The sequence below is a fragment of the Microtus pennsylvanicus genome, chromosome 4, assembly GCF_037038515.1.
Source record: "Microtus pennsylvanicus isolate mMicPen1 chromosome 4, mMicPen1.hap1, whole genome shotgun sequence".
NCBI classification, from domain to species: Eukaryota; Metazoa; Chordata; class Mammalia; order Rodentia; family Cricetidae; genus Microtus; species Microtus pennsylvanicus.
The window spans coordinates 74,896,166-74,911,284 of record NC_134582.1 but is presented as its reverse complement, the minus strand read 5'-3'; positions in this window follow the sequence as shown (position 1 = coordinate 74,911,284).

The following is a 15,119-nucleotide window of genomic DNA, read 5'->3' as shown; positions in this document are numbered from 1 at the left end:
AGAGGAAGAGTAGAAGGGCTGGAGAGATCGCTCAGCAGGCGAGCACACTTGCTGCTCTTCCAGGGAACCTGAGTTCAGTTCCCAGAATCCACATTGGGCATCTGAAAATCACCTTCTACAGCCTTCACAGATTCTATGCTCACACGGGGTACACGCACACATGCACACACACACACACACACACACAGGCACACCAGCCTACATAGGTTCTGTGCTCACATGGGGTACGCACGCACACATGTACATACACACGCATGCACACGCACACACTCACCTTCTACCAGCCTTCATAGGTTCTGCGCTCACACAGAGTATGTACATGTGCACACGCACACACATACACACACAAGAAGTAATTATTCTATGGATTCTTATAATGCCACTGACAGCCCACCTGGATGATGTCATCTCATGATTCTTACTTTTTTTTCTGCTTTTTTCCTTCTCTCAGATATTATATTCCCACTGCGGTTCCCTATTCCCACTGCTTCCCATCCCCCACCACTTCCCCTCTCCCCCAGACCCACTCCTCCTTTTCTCTTCCTAAAAAAGAGCAGGCCTTCCAGGGACATCAACCGAACATGATATAACAAGTTACAATAAGACTGGGTACACATACTCATATCAGTGCTGCATGAGCCAATCCATGATGTGGGAGAGTCATATATCAATCTGTTGATTTCATTGTTTAAGCAATAAAGAAACTGCTAGGCCCATTTGATAGGCCCACCCTTAGGTGGGTGGAGTAAACAGAAGGGAAGGCTGGGAGGAAGAGGAAGTGAGGTCAGACTCGACAGCTCTCCTCTCCAGAGCAGACGCCTTCAGAGATACGCCATGCTACCCGCTCCAGGGAAGACGCACGCCATGCCCCAGCTCCGACCCAGGATGGACTTAGGCTAGAATCTTCCCGGTAAGCGCACCTAGGGGCGCTACACAGATGATTAGAAATGGGCCAGAGCAGTGTTTAAAAGAATACAGTGTCTGTGTAATTATTTGGGGCATAAGCTAGCCGAGCCAGGCGGCTGGGGATTTGGGGACGCAGCCCTGCCGCCCTTATTACTACAAATCCAGGAGAAGGAAAAGTGTTCTGAGAGCAGGCAACAGAGTCAGAGACAGCCCTCTCCCACTGTTAGGGGTCCCACAAGAACAACAAGCTACACAACCATAATATATTCAGTCTCTGTGAGTCCCTATGAGCCCTGCTTAGTGGACTCTGTGGGCCATGTTCTCCTGGTGTCCTGGACCCCTCTGGTTCCTGTAACCCTTCCTCCTCCTCTTCTGCAGGGTTTCCCTAACTCCACCTAGTGTTTGGCTGTGGTTGTCTGCATCTGTTTCCATCAGTTGCTGAATGACGACTCTGTGATGACGATTGGTCTAGGCACCGATCGATATGTTTACAGAAGATGGCCAGTTCAAAACCACATGAAAAAAAAACAAATCTTGAAAACAGAAGGGCACTTTCTGTGTGGCCTTAACCTCTAAATAAAGCAATGTGAAACATTTCTCTTTCAACTTCCACATGCGGTTTTTGTAGGGCTGAAAGACCAAAGAGTCCATATCACAAGCACTGTGTGAGAAAGCAGACGTCTTAGGGGATGTCCACTGTGCTTTCTGTGACGGTGGCACACACCCGAGAAGTCAGCTTACAAAGAGACACAGTTGATGTTAGTTCACAGACTGAGACGCTAGGGTGCTTATCCATCCTGCCCTCTCCGGTCATACCCAGGCAGACTGATGGAAGGGGTGGCCTCTCAGGGAAGAAGGGGACCCACTGTGAACTGCACAGGATGAACGGGGTGTGTCTGCAGTCCCTGGGCACGGCAATGGTCTTTTCCTCCAGCATGGCTGTGGGTGGCTACAGATTGGAACCCCTGGAGCCACCAGCTCTAACTGGCCTGAAATCTTAAGAGCATTGAAAGAAGATGTTGACTTCCATTTTTATGTTTAAAATATTTAAAATACTTTAAGTCAGGATACATGTTAGATAGCATTACAACATTTTCAAACAAAATATATTTTGTGGTTCTCCTTCTCGCTCTTCTTCCCCAGCCCCTCACACCCTTGGTCCTTCTTATCCTCCCTATGTGGTTCCTTGATGTGGGAGTGTCATATATCAATCTGTTGATTTCGTTGGTTAAGCAATAAAGGAACTGCTTGGCTGGCCCTCATAGGTTAAAACATAGGTGGGAGGAGTAAACAGAACAGAACGCTGGGAGGAAGAGAAAGTGAGCTCAGACTCGACAGCTCTGCTCTCAGGAGCAAAGACGCCATGCTCCCCTCTCTCTGAGACACACGCGATGAAGCTCCAACCCAGGATGGACGTAGGCTAGAATCTTCCCGGTAAGACCGGTGCTCACAGATTATTAGAGATGGGTTGATCCGGATATCAGAATTAGCCAGTAAGGGCTAGAGCTAAAGGGCTAAGCAGTGTTTAAATGAATACAATTTGTGTGTTGTTATTTCAGGGCATAAGTTTGGACATTTCTCCTGTTTACCAACCAAACGGACAGTGAGACCCATAGAAGAGACACAGTAACGCGCACTGCACAGGAAAGCCCTTCTCAAGCTCACCAGGAGACGGCCTTCTGGGGGCCATGGCCTTCTGGGGGCCAGCTCTCACAGTGCTGGAAGGTGGATGTAGGTTGCAGGCGTGGGATGTGGGGGTGCTGGTGTGGGGTGAGGCTTTGAGGGAGACATCAGTGGCCACTGTAACTTGCCCACGCTTCAATGAAGAGCCATATACCAATGCCATACAGGCAGCACACCAGTGCCATACAGGAAGCACTAATTGGAGTTAGTGGGTCATAGATGAAAGAGAGAGAGAGAGAGAAAGAGAGAGAGAGAGAACAAAAAACTAGAAAGGGAGATGTATTATGGGGGTTGTTGGAAGAAGGAGAAAGAGTTGAATATGATCAAAATATAATGTATATATGTAAAAGTTTTTTAAAGAATAAATAAAAGGTAAAAATAGGAGGAAGGGAGAAGTAGGGGTAGAGACGATCATATTTCACCACATCCATGTATGAAATTGTCAAAGAATAAAAAAAGGTTAAAAGAGAGAAAGGAAGAAAATAAGGAAGGGAGGGATGGAGGGGAGAGAAAGGGAGAGGAGATAATGGGAGGAGAAGCAGAAGGGACCCTCTCCTCACTAGAGACTTGTTTGTGAAATCCACTGCCAAGAGTGAAGGGCTCATGTCCGCAAAGGGAAGGGGACAAGCCCAGATGCCACCACCAGCTATGAAGAGACACACGGTCAGCTGTGGCGCTGATACTGTCACACAGCCGTGCAGCTTTTGGTCAAAGGTGCAGCAAGACCCAAATATCCTCTGTGGCCTAAATTCTGCCACAGTTGCCATGGTAACAGCACCCTGCCTTCAGCCCTTGGAAGGCAGTGAAATGCTGAGCCTGTTTTCATGTCTCAGGAGAGAAGTGTGGCTCCGCACCAGCCACAGGCAAGAGATGTTTGGGGCTTAGGAAAGGTAATTCCTAACTCGGTGAAAAAAAAATTAGTGTAGAATCAATTTTCCATTGAGTTGAGGAGACAATATTCTGCACGTTAGGGAGATAGCCGGCCCTGAAAGTGTTAGCCTCCATCTGTGTCTCACCTAGAGAAGGTGATTGGTGGCCTGGGCACTCCTCCTGGGTATTGGTGGGATGTATGGGGTGGTGTAAACATGTGGGCTGGTGGCCCAGTATGGGGGCTGCACACAGCACCAAGTGCAGTCACCCCCACCAGGCACTAACCGTGTGACCAGGAGGTCACTCACTTATTTCTGCATCCATTTGCTCATTTATTAAGTGGGTATGTTGATGAATGGATCGTTTTGACAAAGATTAAGTCAGATGCTCCACAAAACTATCCCCTGCTGTCCCTGAAATATCACAGGTATTTAATAAAGAATAATTTAACCATTTCCTGTCTTTATTTCCCTTCAGTGGACTCCAGAGCTCAGCCAGCCTTTCCATCTTTTACTTGCTGTTATCATCCACTCACAGCCCCGAAAACATGCCCCCAATGAATGCGTCCAGGACTCGAAGTGGACTTTCTAACAACAGTGGTAGAGATAGAGGTTTGCAAGACAACAAAAGATAAATCAGAAGCAGAATCACAGAGCTGCCTCTTGGTCCTCACCCCTTTGCAAGGGTGAAAAGAAAACACTGATTTTAGCTCAGCAACCTGGCTCAGCACACTCCACCCTCCCTGCCTGAGTGGCCAATTAAATCCAAGGCAATGAACAGTCCCTGTTTCTCCCCAGGAGGCAACACTTAGTTCCTGGCCTCCCTTACTTCACAGAGATCAGCTGAGGACAGACTGGACTTGGAACCCCAATTCTGGACCACTCCTTGCATCTCTGCCCTTGCTCTCTTTGAACTCACATATGTGACTCTCTCGGTGACAACACGGCAGGTCCGAGCCTAGGCCTTCAGAGGCTCTCCCGTTTCCATTTCCCTCTTGTCCCTTTCTTATCAGTGTGAGAACATGCCCCAGACAGCTTGCTTGTCCCCAGAGAAAGACAAGATGGTGGCACAGAGATGTCTGAGCGCCAACAGCCTTCCCAGACCTATGGTGCAAAGCAAAGGCAGCCAGCTAGCTGTTCCGTGCTTGAGTGAGCCAACCTGACCACCTCACAGTCCTGAGAGTCACCCAGCACCAAGGAACAGAGCCACCAGTCAAGACTGGCTCTGATTCCACCAACTCTTGGGTGCAAAAGTGAGAGACAACAAAAGGCTGGAGTATGTCACTAATTTTGTCATGCAAGAATAATTAATCAATATACCACCCCACACAAATGACCGCTTTGGACGGTTTTCTCTCATACAGGAGGAACTTGAAATGACAAGTCAAACTAAGTCTCCACAGTAGCTCTGCCTTTCCAAAATCTGCAGCATAATCTTCTACTCGGGGAGCTTCCCCAGTAATAAAAACAAGTAGCTCTTACGTTTCCATGGTGTCGTGACTTGGATATTTTATGAAGATCTACAGTAAGTACTATATTGTATATTATATTTATTATATTGTGGGTTCTCAGGTTCTCTGCAGCAGTCACACTGTAAGCATTACAATGATGACCTTTCCATGATGGAAAGGAAAATTTCGGATGTTCACTTCAGGCTAAAATTCTTTTTTAAATAACCGATGTAACTCGCGTGTTGAAATAAAGACAGCTGCATTCTCAATTCACAGGATGACGTTGTATCTCCGACTGACTGACTGACCCTACATGGACCACTCTGCCCTAAAAATAATCCCCAGCAGGCACCAAATCTCATCCATTTGAGACTGGGAAATAAAACAGAAATTCCCCAAGCTGTCTTAACCTACCGTTTAGATGTCCAGCCAGCATGACAAGCTACTCACTTCTTTTAGAAACACGTTTCTGAACCTCGGTTTCTTGTAGAACTCTCCCAGGATGGCCGTCTGCTGCCCTCCACCCACTGGGCTGCCCTGGCCCTATGTGGACAGGGAGGATAGGAAGGGGTAGGTGCATCAACGCAGATTTTTCTGGCTGGCAAACTCCCCTTTCCTGGGTGTTTTGCATGTGTAATACTCTCCCACCTGCCAGCCTCTGGAAGGATGGTGTCCTGTCTCCATTGCCTGTGTCTCTCGCTCTGAATCTCTCATCTGCACTTTCTGTGCCCCTGAATCACACACACATCATGGCCCCAGACCCATGGTCTTTTATACCAAGGTCTCCATTGTCTTATAAGGTTCTGCTTGTTAGAAAAGAGACACACACGCCACCTATCCCGTCCCACAAGGGGCGAAGTACCTGGCTCTTCTCAGAGGAATCTCTGACCACACTTTAGCCCTTTATGTAGCTTCTCTGCTATCTTGTAAAGAGGGCGGTAGCAGGCTGGGTCTCCAAGTCTACCTTCAGTGTCAGCTATGAGGATAGGAGATCACCTAACTTCGCCATATGAGAACTGAGTCCTGTTGTTACACCCCAGCCAGTTCTCACACAGCATCCCCTCTTACCATACCCTGTGAACACACACTCAGCCAGTTCTCACACAGCATCCCCTCTTACCATACCCTGTGAACACACACTCAGAAAGACATCAGTCTCTACTCTCCCAAGAAGCCAGCAGGAAGGTATCTATGAAGATCCTCATCTTGTATTTCCCCAAAATTCTTATGAGGAAACCATCAGCCATGTGTGGTACTCCCAGCACAGTCTCCCAGCTATGATCCTTCCCAGCTGCATGGACTTCCCATTGCCAGACCTACGTGTGATGTGAAAGCCTGCCTCCCGCGCCTACGTGTGATGTGAAAGCCTGCCTCCCGAGCGGAGGAAAACCCAGCACACAGCAGAAAGCAGGCCAAGGGGAAGAGGAGGATGCAGGACAGCTTCGTGGCCATGCCTGACGCCAGACAGCACGATTCTCATCAAACTGTCTCTCCCACCAGCTGTGCCCTCAGCTGTTTTGCTGCTAATTGAAATTCAGAGAAACAGGCATCCAGTCATCACTTGGTTCCTGGATTGTTAGAAAAAGTTGGGAAAGTCATGCCTTTGGAGATACCCAACAGCCATTCCAGATGGCTGAGCTACTAGGCAGTGTCTCACAGCCACACACATGGAAAGCATTTCAGTCCCAGAAAGACAGTTGAAACCGAGCCTCCCAATGAGTCATTAATGCTGAGAGCAGGTGGTTCCTTCTCAGTTCTGGATTCTTTAGTCTTTTTCTTTTTTGTTTTCTTTGGGAAATACAGATGACCTCAAGGAACGTCCTGAAGGGCCTTTTTGACGCTGCTGTGTTCTGAACGTCCTAAACTGTGATATGATATTATTCATATCCTGAATAAACCCAAAGGCAAACCAGGTTGAGAAGTTCACTAACACATAAAAAACAGCATAGTATATTCTGTACCAAAGATACAAATAAAATAACATGGAATCAAAGTATTGAGAGAAGCTATGTCTTCTACCAATGGTTGAATATAAGGCATCAACAGTTACAAAAAAATTAATCTGTCATTGGACCTAAGACAAGGCAGGAAGGAACACATCAGGCAATCATGTTGCCTCTCGTGCATCTGTTTCCTCACCTACGTGACGAGGCTGAATCTCGCCCTCCTCCAGCATGTAGTTTGTTTGCTGCAGACAGACTGCTGGCCATACTGCAGTCTGCCCGGTTGCCTGCAAGGGGACACAGCGCTGAGGTAGGTCTGCCACAGAAATCAGATTTAAACACTCACTTGTGTCAAGGGAAGTGCTTGGACTCAGAAAACACCCGGTCAACGAGATGAGTGCAGCATCCTCCTCTACCTCACTGAGGCTGGTTTAGTCAGCCCAGCAGGGCCCTTGAACTCTCTGGACACTGCTTCTGCTGGCATTTCAGTCCACTATTGATTAGCACCCAGAGGCTGTGAAGTTAAGTGTTAGCTTGTCGACTTTTGTCTGGCAGAAATGCAAATTACTTCTGTCCTATTGAATAGATGCCTCTGGAAGGTGCCTGCTGTTGGGCCTTGTGGGCTCATAACTAGACTTGTCCCCAAGTTATATCCTCATGTGTGCACAGAGAGACACACATTTCACGACACACCCTCCTGTGTGCACAGAGAGACACACATTTCACGACACACCCTCCTGTGTGCACAGAGAGACACACATTTCACTTCATACCCTCCTGTGTGCAGAGAGAGACACACATTTCACGACACACCCTCCTGTGTGCACAGAGAGACACACATTTCACGCCATACCCTCCTGTGTGCACAGAGAGACACACATTTCACTTCATACCCTCCTGTGTGCACAGAGAGACACACATTTCACGCCATACCCTCCTGTGTGCACAGAGAGACACACATTTCACTTCATACCCTCCTGTGTGCACAGAGAGACACACATTTCACTTCATACCCTCCTGTGTGCACAGAGAGACACACATTTCACTTCATACCCTCCTGTGTGCACAGAGAGACACACATTTCACTTCATACCCTCCTGTGTGCACAGAGAGACACACATTTCACTTCATACCCTCATGTATGCATAGAGAGACACACATTTCAAGGCACCCCCAAGCACTGTGTGAATCCCAGTTCCAAATGGTTTATGCCATTTTTAACATCTTCCTGATTTCTTTGGTGAAGAATTAACAAACTCCAACCCATGCTCCTTCTATACTGGAATGAGTGCAGCTTATTAATTTCTGCAGGCTACCCTTTGACACTTGCAGAAAAAAGAAGAGGAATTGCCTCTTCCTCCCCAGTCTGGGAGTCTGTGTCAGAGTTTGCGTTCTCCCCAGTGTTCTCCATTTGATTCATTTTATTGAATCGCCTTAGTGTCTAACTCTGTCCGTTAAATTAATGGGTTAAATTAAGATGTAAGAGTTAACCAGTAAGAAGCTAGAGCTAATGGACCAAGCAGTGATTTAATTAATACAGTTTCTATGTGATTATTTCAGAGCTGAGCAGCTGGGAACCAACAAACAGCCCTTCTTACAGCATCTTTTCCTCATTATTCTTTTTGTCCCCACGATAAAACCATGATCAAAAGATATTGTGGGATATTTGATCACACTATGTGAAAGGTGCCTTCTGATTGGTTTAATAAAGGGGTGAATGGCCAATATCTAGGCAGGAGAGAATATATAAGATTTCCATGGAGAAAAGGGAACTGGAGATGAATCTAGGTACAAGAGAGGCACCAGGGAGACACAGAGGGAATTGGACATACAGAATGAAGGAAAGATAAAAAGTCACATGGCAGAACATAGATTAATAGAAATAAGTTAATTTAAATTATAAGAGTTAGTTAACAAGCCTAAACTAAAAGCCAAGGTCTCATAATTAATAAGTTTCCCTGTCACATTTGGGGGCTGCTGATAGGACAAGAAAGTCTGACTAAAGTTGTTGTTCAACGTGGAGCTCAAACCAATGACCCAGAGATGAAGAGTCTCATGTTCTACCAACTTAGCTAGGTGGGCACTTGAGTAGCTAGCAAGCTAGGTAAAAATTCCTGCCACAGTGTGGACACAACTTCCCAGGGCTGGGATGGTTAGGTGTGGCTCCTGCTGCTGTCTCTGGACCCAAGAGGGTATAGAGACAGCTGCCAGCACCATGTACTAAGCAGAGCTGTACGGTGGTAGTCTAGCAATTTAAGTTTTGGCTCACATGGTCAAAGAAACTTTGCAGACATGCAATAAAAAAAAAGGCAGGTCCAGGCCAAGAAAACCTCTAAACAGATACAGTATGCTTGAAAATGTGCTTAGATGCTAAAATAAGAAAATGGGTATAGAAAGTCATAGAAAAATTAGTTTAAAAATAAGAAAATAAAATTTTTAAAGAAAACATGAAAAACATGTATAAAAAGAATAAGCCACATAAGGATGGGAAACGCACAGGGTGCCTGGATCCCGTATGGTGCTTTGTTAACTTAAATTTTTTGAATGCCGTTGAGTGAAGGGTGTTGTAGGATATTTTACTCTTTTGGCCTTTGGAGGGGCTCACCACCCAGCTCCCAAATAAATCATACACAGAGGCTTATGACTTATGAATGCCTGGTCATAGCATGGCTTGTTTCTTGCCAGCTTTTTAAAAATTATCTCAACAACCTTTTGTCTCTGGACTTTTATCTTTATTTTTTTTTTATACCTTCCTTTCCTTCTTACTCCGTGACTTGTGAGATGGCAGGGTGACAGGGAGACTGGGTGGTTGGCCCCTGATGTCCTCCTCTCCTTGTTCTCTTTCTCCCCTTCTTTCTCATTTCTCCTTCTATTTATTCTCTCTGCCTGCCAACCCTGCCTATCCTTGTTCCTGCTTTGTTATTGGTCATTCATCTTTTTATTAGGACCATCAGGTATTTTAGACAGGCACAGTAACACAGCTTCACAGAGTTAAATAAATGCAGTATAAACAAAATTCACATACCTGAAAATAACATTCCCCAACATTTTCCCTTTTTTCTCTCTAAACAAAAATGAAAAGTCTTAACCTAGTAAGACTTACACAATAAGAATAATTATCAAGTAAAGATTGATTCACAATGTACTGAATTCCAATTGATTTGTATATGGTAAATTTAAAGCAAATACTCCATAATCTATCCTGTCTTAGTGAATCCAAAATTTTATGCTTACCTTACTTTCTATCATAGCGAAGAAAAACTGCAACTGTAACTATCTAGTCTTCAACTCCATCAAAGGCACCAGAAGGGAATAATATTGTTTAAGTAAACAAAAAGTGTGTTGCAAATGACTTCCAAAAACTCTAGAAATGACAGAGACATCTCACTGCCTGGACAGTCACCAAAAGGTCCTTTCCGACATTGAGGCATCTATCTCCAGCCTACAGGCCCTTAGAACCTACAGCCAGGACTCACAGCTTTGAAGCTGTTCTGTATGCAGAACTCTGAGGAACTGCAACAGAGGAGCTCTGAGAGACAGAATCACCTGGCTACTTGTCTTTATTGGTGTCTGGTTCTTTTGTCTTGAAAGCACACAAACTTTTAAAGGTAACATATATATCTTCATTAAAACAAGTATGGAAGGTGTGGTGTGCACAATCAGTGAAGATGATCTTTTGTTCTATGTTTGAGCATAAACATAAAAGGCATCTGTCAAATTTATAAGTTCATTTGGACTGCATAACCAAACTACAAAACATATCTTCATCCATGCCATATGAAAAAAAGGCATGTAATAAGTCGTGAAACTCTGTAGCCAACAAGATTTATCATGTCTCATCCAGGTTCAGAGTTGTCCCCAAGTCAAGGAATCAGCTTATCTACCACCTGTCCTGTAGTATTTCTGTTTCTTCCTTCATGTCTGTAGCCAAGATTTTCAGGAGGTCTCCCTTGATCAACTATGGTCTTTATTCATTTTGAAGGAATCCATAGCTTTTTGTTTCTGGTGGAAACAAAGGGAAAATATATTGCCCAACACTACACATTTCCTGATATCCATTCTGAAGTTAAGACATTCTTAAGATATAGAGGCTTGTTTAATTTAACATTTTTCCTCTGTTGTCCATATCTCTCAACAGTGTTTGCTCTTCTGTTGGGGAATATTATTTTCAGGTGTGTGATTTTTGTTTATGCTGTATTTGTTTAATTCTGTGGAGCTATTACTGTGCCTGTCTAAAACATCTGATGGTTTTAATAAAGAGATTAACAGCCAATAGCAAAGCAGGAACAAGGATAGGTGGGGCTGGTAGGCAGAATATAAATAGAAGGAGAAAGGAGGAAGAAGGGGAGCAAGAGAACAAAAAGAGGAGGACATCAGGGCTACCCACCCAGCCATCCAGCCAGTCACGGAGTAAGAAATAAAGAAAGGTATACAGAAATAGAGAGAGATAAAAGTCCAGAGGCAAAAGATAGTTGGGATAAATTAAGTTAAGCCTCCCTGTGTGATTTATTTGGGAGCTGGGTGGCAGGCCCCTCAAAAAAGGCAAAAGAGTAAAACATCATACAATATTTTGGCATTCCAATGTGAGGCTTGAAAAGCCATCTAGAGCCTGAGAAAGCTGAAAAAAAAATTACAGCTCCTTTAAGGGTTTATGCCTGCTGGTGAGCCCTTGAGCAGGCTGTACACTAAGTAGGGACCAAAAAAATCAAGTAAAAATGGCTGCCACAGCACAAGCATGGAGTTCTAGAGCTCTAGGAAGTTTTAGTGCAGCTCTCGGTCACGAACCTCTAACCAGGTTGCAAACTTTAGGCTTGGTTTTCAGGACCTGACTGAGAGTGGGCAGAGCCAGCCTATAGAGGATGAGGAGGATCCAGGTGTAGTTTAACAGACTGAAGTTTGCTCATGCAGTCAAAAATGGCTAAAGATGTGCAGTAAAAGAGGTCCAGACAGAAACAAAACAAAATCTCTAAACCAGTGTGTTTTTACAATGTGTGTAGGCTTAAGAAAGAAAGAAAATGGGTATAGGCAGTCACAGAAAGAAAGAAATAGATTAAAAACAATAGTAAAATCTTTAAAGAGACAGTAAAAGTAATGTAAAAGAAAAAAAGCCACGTAAAGATGGGAAACACAGGGAGTCTGGATCCTGTATAGTACTATGCTGGTTGTGAACATTTTGATTGCTGAAATGTAAAGAACAGCTGCTAAGACACACAGAATTGAAAGAGGGATTGTGGAAATAAACCAGTCTAGATATTTTAAGAATGCCTTAACTTTAAAAATGTCAAAAAAAATGCATTTGTCAAGTGGAAATCACAAATGCTTTGGAGAAAAGGTTTTGCTTTTGTTTTCACAGGAAACAAGAGGCTGTGAATTCGTTCCAGGTTGATTTGGATCTGGTTTGATGGGGGAGACCTCCTGAAACTTGACAGGTGATATCTATCAACAAAGGTTAGAGCTGGTTTTCCCAGAACTTGGCCATTATCTCAAATTCTCTCTCTGGGACCCTAAAAATACTTCTCCCACATTCAGAGGAAGCAGTCTAGAGAATACAACGTCCACATTCCCAAGAGAAAAGGGGTGTGGTGTGGGTGGTCTTTGGTTATCTTGTGGGTCATGGATGTTTGTTGTATTTAGGGGAATCTAGAAAAACAGGATAAAAAGACAACTATTCATCTCAGATATTTTGCGTTAGCATGAATTTTGGTATATGAGTACAATTCAAAATCAATTGTTTTACACTGTGTGTGTGTGTGTGTGTGTATATATATATATATATATATATATATACTCTTGTTTAAAGAGCTTTTGTAATTGATACAAATTTAAGATAATTTTTGTTACAACACACTATATATGTATGTGTGTGTTTCTACTCTTGTTTAAAGGATTTTACATATTGATACCAATTTAAGGTTATTTTTGTTACAACACATTTTATAAATGTTTTTGCTCTTTTATAAGGTATTGTACCTATGCAATTCATTTAAGAATAAAATGTAAAATTCTAGTTTTTGAAAACCATTATTATGAACTATTTAAAATAATCAAGAAACACAGGTTAGTAGTTAGTCATCTATAACAATCAAATATGTAGATATGCTGGGTATGTTTTCCAGATCATATAGATCTATCTTTTAGATTGATGGTCTTCAAACATTTCAAAGACATATAGAATATGACATTTAAAATATTTTGTTAATTTAAAATTTTTCATGACAATGAGACACATTTTCTACTGGCAGCACCACCTTACTTCAGAGATGATGGGCATTTAAGAAACTCCTTATGGAGTTTACTGTCATTGTGACAATATTAGCAATTTGGGCAAGAAGCTGCTCTTGCTTGGACTGCTTGACAGTATGTTGTGTAAACTGGACATGCAGGACCCACAGGAAAGGGACCAGTGAACTTTGCTGGACTGAAAAAGGCAGGATGGTTCTTCAGGGTTCCTGCTTCACAGAAGAAACTGCCAGACATTCTGCAGGACACAGAGGAAATTGACAGACAAATGACCAATATAGGTGGGACAGTCTCATAAATTTCCTAGTTCAGCCTCACAGACCTCTACAGACAGGACTTCCGATAAGCCCTGCACTTTCCCATTACACAGACTAAACAAAGAATGGTTCAGCCAGCTCTCCCAGGATTCCACCATTATCTTAGCTTTCTTAAGACTACTCTAAAGATGTCATTGCTCCCAGACAGCATGAAGTAATTTTAACAACATGACACCCACATTCCCAAGAGGTGGGATGGGTGGGGGTTTTTGTCATTTGGTGGCTTATGAATGTTTATCATTGATTAGGGGGTTTGGTTGCAAGTTGTTACTAGTCAAGTCAGGGAAGAGATCAAACAAAGGAGGGTAGCTTTAGGGACCTTTTTCTAAAATAGAAAATAAGGGGGATATAGGAATGATAGGATAAAAGGGTAGATTATTGAATCTACTCTTAAACTAAAAAGCAACTACTAATCTAAAATATTTTACAGTGGTATGGATTTTTGCATATTGATACAGATTTAAGGTTATTTTTGTTATATTATATATGTTTCTACTCTTGTTTAAGATATTGTACCTATGCATCTCATATAAAAATATTTTATTATTTTTATAATTTATCATTTAAAATATTTGAAATATATAAGTCTAGCCGTGTGTGTGTGTGTGTGTGTGTGTGTGTGTGTGTGTGTGTGTGTGCATATGGAAGGTCAGTTGCAGGACAGAGAGGTGAGGCAGTCTGTCACAATACATTTTCTCTGAGGAAGCAGAGAACCACAGATGCTAACTCTATGCACTTTAGACATGCAACACAGACAGGAGCAAGCTTGGAGGAGCCAGGCATGGCAGCGAACACCTCTCATTCCAGCATGCAGGAGGGAGAGGTAGGCAGATCTCTGAGGGCCAAGCCATTCTGGTCTCCATAGTGAGTTTCAGACCAGCCAGGGCTACACAGTGAGACCTCATCTCAAACAACTATAGACAAAAATAATTAAATTAAAAACTGAGAACATAGAGGTAATCTATTAAATACACATGAACTGGTTCCCCTACTGTAAGATGTTAGCATCATTAAGTCTAGAAGTGAGGCTCAGGGTGGCCTGAGTTAAAGTGTGGGCTGTTTTTCCTGGTTCAATAACAAGCAGGCTTTCTGTCAGTCATTCCCAAACTTCTGTTTCCAGGTTAGCCCTTTACAGAATTCCAGCCCAGTCACCCAGCAGCCTCCCAGGGTCTTTGCTGTCTGTCTGATGGATGTCTCAGGGTCAGTGTGTCCAAATCTGAACTCTGGACCCTCTCCCCATGCCTGCTTCGCCTGCAGCCTGTTGACCTCAGCTGGTGCAAATACCAGTCTCCCGAGGAATCAGCAAAAAAACCTTGGTCTTGCTACTCATTTTTCTTAATGAATGCATCAAAGCACAAAATTTTCGCTACTCTGAAGATCTACCCGAGACGTGATTATGTCCAGTACTTTCGTGGGACCTACCCGGGAGCTGGTTCTTGCCCGGTCTCACCTGGCTTCCTGTCTGGTGTTCTCATGCATCTTTTGATTTCACATTTATCCTTAACTGAGCTCACCCCCCCCCCCCCCAATCCTGCTGCAGGATTCCCATCCCGCTCTGGTCACCAAAGGCTGAAGACTTACAGAAATACTAGGTCCTTAATCTGGGTTCTTGCTATCTGTCTGTCTGTCAATCTGCCTATCATCTAATTATCTCTCCCCGCTCTCTGTCTTTCTCTCCCTCCCTCTCACCCTCCTTTCCTCCTTCCCTCT